Source organism: Apium graveolens, chromosome 10 (assembly GCF_009905375.1).
Source record: "Apium graveolens cultivar Ventura chromosome 10, ASM990537v1, whole genome shotgun sequence".
In the NCBI taxonomy this organism is placed as follows: domain Eukaryota; kingdom Viridiplantae; phylum Streptophyta; class Magnoliopsida; order Apiales; family Apiaceae; genus Apium; species Apium graveolens.
The window spans coordinates 226,518,783-226,524,669 of record NC_133656.1 but is presented as its reverse complement, the minus strand read 5'-3'; the positions used below and the strand labels follow the sequence as shown (position 1 = coordinate 226,524,669).

Below are 5,887 nucleotides of genomic sequence, written 5' to 3'. Positions count from 1 at the left end.
CGAACACTTGAAAGAAATTCTCGGTCCTGAAGTACCGTATCTAAGTAAACTAAAACATGTTTTGACATAATTATAAATTTATTATTTAAAACAAGACTCCGCTTTCGGTTAGTATTCATTGTTAAGGGATCGCTCGCTCTAAGGGCGTGTTAATCTTAAAGTTACAAAATTATAATTTTATTCAATCTTCATTAACCTATTCTATAAAGTTCTAAGCTAATTTTGCAGGCGGAAATAAATATGGAATCAAAAATTTAAATAAATTATAGTGGAGATTTTCTTTTGCTATGAATTTAATTGTTGCAGGAAATTTTTAACGAGGCAGCATCACGTGCAATGAATGATGATTAAAGGAATCCAGCATATTTCTTCAGAAAGACATTTCCTACCACTTCATTCGAGAAATTAGTATACATGATCGGGATGTACAGACTTCGAGATCTATGTTGATATTCATAGTAATGTCAAAATGAAGGGGAGATATAATACGCTCATTATTACACGTGCAACACATGTATTCTTTTTTCTTCACTAGGGTTTTCCCACAGGGTTTTTCCTAGTAAGGTTTTAACGATGTATGGTGTTCTTATGAGTCATCTAAGGGGGAGTGTTATGTATTAATAGACGACTCTTAATCTTTCATATGGTTATCTTAATTATAGCAACCTTTATCTCTTCATTTTCCTTATAACATTATTATATAACATGAAACATATTTTTCAAATTAAAAATTATTTAATAAATAAGGCAATGGTCCGTTTATGTATTATACTTAATTTTAAATCTCAAATTCAATTGTTTAAAACTAACTATGCAAATATTTTAGTAATCATATTTAAAGTTAAATAAATTGTCACTATTTATGACACTCACATATTATGTGTATGATAAAAAAATTAAGTAATAGTGTGGTGTAATGGTAAGGTGATGTGCTCTTATTATATATAAAAGAGATGAAATCTTCATTAAATTTGTCAAAAAAAATACAATCAACCTTTTTTTATAGGAATTGAGGGGAGGTAATTCGATAAATTAGAAATACAAGGCAAACACAGGAAAATAGGCTAAAAATTTTGCTCTCTCTATACGTAGCCGGCCAGTGTTATACTAATCAGCTGTTCCAAAATACTAGTTGCTTTAATTTTTTACGCGTATTTTAAACTGTATAAAAGTCGTATTTCTGTATATTTTCTTTTTAAATTAAAATTTAATATATACACTTTTATTTAGAAAAAGAAAATTTGAAAAATAATTTATGAAGTTATCCTTTTAATTTACCTTAAAATACATATAAAAACTCAAAAAACTTATATTTTGGGACGGATGAAGTACGATAAGCTAAGGATCAGTGTATAACAAATGATAATTTTCTAATGATTATTTGACTATAGGTCTGATGTCTTGAAAATATATATTTGTGGGGAATAGTTATGCAAATTCTGAAGTTAATAATATGTGGAAGAAGCTTTAAGATTTTACAAATTTATCTAAAAATTGTTTTATCAATAGGTTTCATGAACCTGGGTGCATCTTCGAGTTAACTAAAAAAATGTCAGACATTCAAAATTTGTTTCAAATGAACATACAATTACATTACATCACTAATTGACAATAGTTGACTCTTTAAGTCTTTATCAACCAAATTATGAGGAGTATCGATCAAAATTGTCAAATTTTGACGACCTGCTAAAAGAATTTTTTTTTATATGTCACTAAAAACATGTTCTATATATCTATTTTCAATTAGATTTATGGGAACTGAATTTGCATTTTTTTTTAAAAAATAAATTAATAACTTTGAGCGCCAAGTAAAATCAGTAAAAAGACATATATAACTAAAATACATAACTAAATCAACATAACGTTCAAAAGTGGTATGACAGGTTTTCTCACCCGAAGCTACTAGAAAGTAGCCTCTGATGACTGATCTATTATGCAAGTCATTTTGACTTGTGCCTTGTTAATTTTAATTTTTTTCTTAATAAAAATTAAAATAATTATCTTTTATTTTGAAAGAAAATTTAAAAATTTAAAAATATAAATATATGATCAAAGCACCTGCAGTGCAGCAAGTCAAAATATATTAAAACTAACAAGATATATTTGTAACATACCAATATTCATCTTAGTGAACTTCAAACTAAAATCACCCAAGTAGCTAGTCGTTGTTTATCTTTCAATATTTTCGTTCCTTAGCTTAAAGTCAATCTCAAGTAGGTGAAATAGTTCAATGTCTAAATCAAACATAAAGTGTGATTATGAATGACCAGTTTAATTTGACTAAACCATAGTCCATTAGATACCTTGATTAAGGTATATCTGAATATTTTTTGTTAGCTTAGACATACCTTAGATTTTGGTCAGGTTTGACGATCAAGACTCAGCAGGGCCAAAACCAATATATAATTAATTGGAACACTTAAATAAGAAACTAAAACATGCAATAGTACAAGAATATAATTTTCACGCAAGCATTTCAAATTGAACTAAACAACCTGCTGGCTGCACCTACCAAATAGACTTCATAAGCTTATTGGGTACTGATAAAACAGAAAATTAAAACATAATCAAGATTCAAGGGTAGGTTATTAGGCTTGAACTTTGTGGGGAAACAGGCGAACTGGAAGTCCCTTAGCTGGAATAGGCATGGGATTAACAACAATTTTCTCATCAGGTATAACTTTCTCCCATTTGTACCGCTTCACCAGATTGTGCATAAACACTAGTATCTCCAATCTCGCATATTCTTTTCCTGGACACATTCTAGGTCCTCCGCCAAATGGCACAAATGTGAACGGCGCAGGCCCGGACCCGTCAAATCTCGCCGGATCAAACTTCATTGGTTCTGGAAATACATCTGAGTTTATATGGGTTGAATTTGCACTCCAGTATATCTGCATGCCAATAAGTAGAAAATTATTTTACAATTTATGCACACAAGAGTAAATTTCGATTTTTAAAATTATCTCGTCAACATCAGAAATCACTGATTCCGTAATTTTTATCTTGTAAGTTAAAAAGTACCTTCCAGCCTTTAGGGATTGAAAAGCCATTGTAAGAAAAATCAGCGAGGACATTTCTAAAAGAGCCTTGGAGTGGTGGTGCAAGTCTGAGCACTTCACAAGCTACATTCCACGAATATTTCATTTTTTGTATGTCTTCCCACTTCAATAATTCTCCAGGAGCTTTTGAGTTTGCAATCTCCATTTGCTCTAATCATCACACAAAAATATTTAATTATTAATGGTCACATGATTAGCTTTACAAAAAAAACTAATTAACTAATAATCACAAACATAATCTCCATTTCCCACTTCAAGCAACATGATTGATACGTACCTAAAGTTGGGAAATACTATTTTCAGGTCACATTTTTTGTTTTCAGAATTATTAAAGCACTAAATAACAAATCTGCCCGTATATACACAATAAAAATAAATTAAGAAAAATAATGCAGGAATATTTTCGTCTTTTTAAATCTTTTGAGCTCTGAAAAATAAAAAATTTGATCAGAAAATGACGTTTCCCTACGTTTGGTGAAAATATATTAGTGGATAAAGTAAAATTAACACTCCATTGTTATTACAGGTTACTATTTAATGCATTATTTTAACATCCATGTAAAGTAAAGAAGAAAATTCATGTATCTTCCAGCTAACGTCGTCTAGTTGAGTACTTGATTAAAAGATTCCATTCCAAAGAAAAAAATACTAATAATTCTGTAGCCTGCTTTGTCTAGAGTCGATAACTACGAGAATAGCTATCATGTTTATTGTTGAGTAAACAGTTAAAACTAAAACCTCACTAATCATTTTCTAGATACTTTTCAACACGAGTGGTATGTGCTACTTGCAGCATGTGTGTGTTTACTCTCTCTACTTCCCCTTTTATTTATGTCCTTTTTTACTTTTTAGTATATCACAGTGTGTATTATTTTTTGGATTTAATTATTATGATATAAATAACATAACATATATAATTTCAGTAAAAGACAAACTTTCACATAAATGTACACAAGTTAACTTGTATCAAGATTTAGGTAAGCTTTCTCGAAGTTTGGTAAGGCTAACAAATAAAGGTTCTGATTACGAGAGTTGACTCCTCGTGCATTGTTTTCTGCATGAGCTGATCACATTATTCACTCCTTGCATTAACATATTCATGATTCCATTAAATATACTTTCCTATCCACCTACGTCTTTCTGCATAATCAATTTGTTACATTTGCTCACTATATATTTAGTACTATAAAAGTACTACTTGTAGTATCCCTAGGAAAAGGCAATTGAGTTGAGTGATTAATTGTATTGAAAAAACTGGAAACACAAGTCAAAATGAATTCCGAAGAACTTACCCTTGTAGACCCCTTGATAGATCTCAGGCAACTCTGCTAGAAACTTGACAATGAATGCACATGCAGAGCTAGCAGTGTCATGCCCTCCGATTAACAACCCTAATATTTTATCACCAATCTCAGATTCATCCATAAATTACCATTTTCATCACTTGTTAATAACATATGTGACAATATATCTTGTGTGCTGATGCCTTCTCTTCAGCCAATCGATCTTCCTTTGCTTTATAATTTTACCAAGCATTGCCCTAATTTTTTTGGACGATTTTATGGCCTTGTTGAATGGTGTACCAGGTAGATCTATTGGTACAGATATGATTCCAGAAGCTATAGCACTGAATGGCTCTAGAAGTTTCGCAACTTGAGAAGGCTCTTCAACGCTCACAAAAAGTCTGCAAGCGATCCAAAACGTGTAGGTTTTTCGCAAGGGGAAATACCAATACTTCATCTTTGTTGTCCCAACCGGACTCGAAATGTTTCCTTGCAATTCCATCCATGATACCTATGTATCTTTGTAACGCTTCGGGTTTAAGAAAACCCGGAAGCATTTTCCTCATTTTAATAGCCTCCTCTTTGGAAGATGTTTGTTGAGAAGAAGGGAAGACTTTGTTGACAGAGTCAGGCCACCATGCCTCTACTAGTTTGTTTTCATTCGAGAACAAGAACTTGTTACAGGCTGCGCCGCAGAAAACTGCGGCCGGCTCTCCGAAAATCGATGTTCTAAAATGTTTGATGAATATTTGGCCAAACGATCAAATATAAATGATTCTGGATGGCCATTCCATCCAGCTGAGAGAAGCTGGTAACTCTCTCCGATGACAGGCCATCCAGTGTTGCCTGGTGGGAGAGGTAGCCCATCAGTCAAATTGTAGTCTTTGTTTTTGTAAAAAAGGTAGTGAAAAGAAAAGGAGACAAGAAGAACAAAGAAGGAAAAGAGAGGGACATAGAAGAGTTCCATTTTGTGCCTTTCTAGGTTCTAATTGAAACTGTACTATGACTAGCTAGTAGCTAAAGAGAGGGTTTTAAATAAGAAACTAGTAGGGTAGATTTATGTATCTTTGATTCCTGTGTGGTGGCTGCATATACTGAGAGGAGGGTACGTAGACCAATGCCAATGAATTAAATTTTGGTATCTTCCAATTTTGAGAATATCAAATTAATCCAAGAATAAGTCCAAAACTAGGTATCTTAGTCAGTATTACTGTATTCGTTTGTTGTAAGAGAGAGTTGTACCACTCCTTAATATTTTAAAATTTCAGAAAAGACGTAAACTAATTAAACACACCGAGTACAGAAATTGGATCAGATTTCGAGTTCGTCCCGAATCTGTGGGCCAAGTGGTAAGTTATCATTTCTAAGTTCTAGCCCAAAAATTAACTTTTCTGTTCGTTCTATTATTTTTACTAGGTTAAATTCTGTACGATGCACGAGTTCCCATTAATATTAAAATATTTTATTTATTCTGTTACATTATAATTTTAAATTATTTATATAAATATATAATAATAATAATTTATAAAAAATAGTAGGATA

At 31.7% G+C, this 5,887-nt stretch overlaps 1 pseudogene; it reads right to left on the bottom strand.

Moving 5' to 3' along the window:
* Positions 1–2,386: 2,386 nt before the first annotated feature.
* LOC141692536 (beta-amyrin 28-monooxygenase-like) lies at positions 2,387–5,344 on the bottom strand (annotated as a pseudogene).
* Positions 5,345–5,887: the final 543 nt, after the last annotated feature.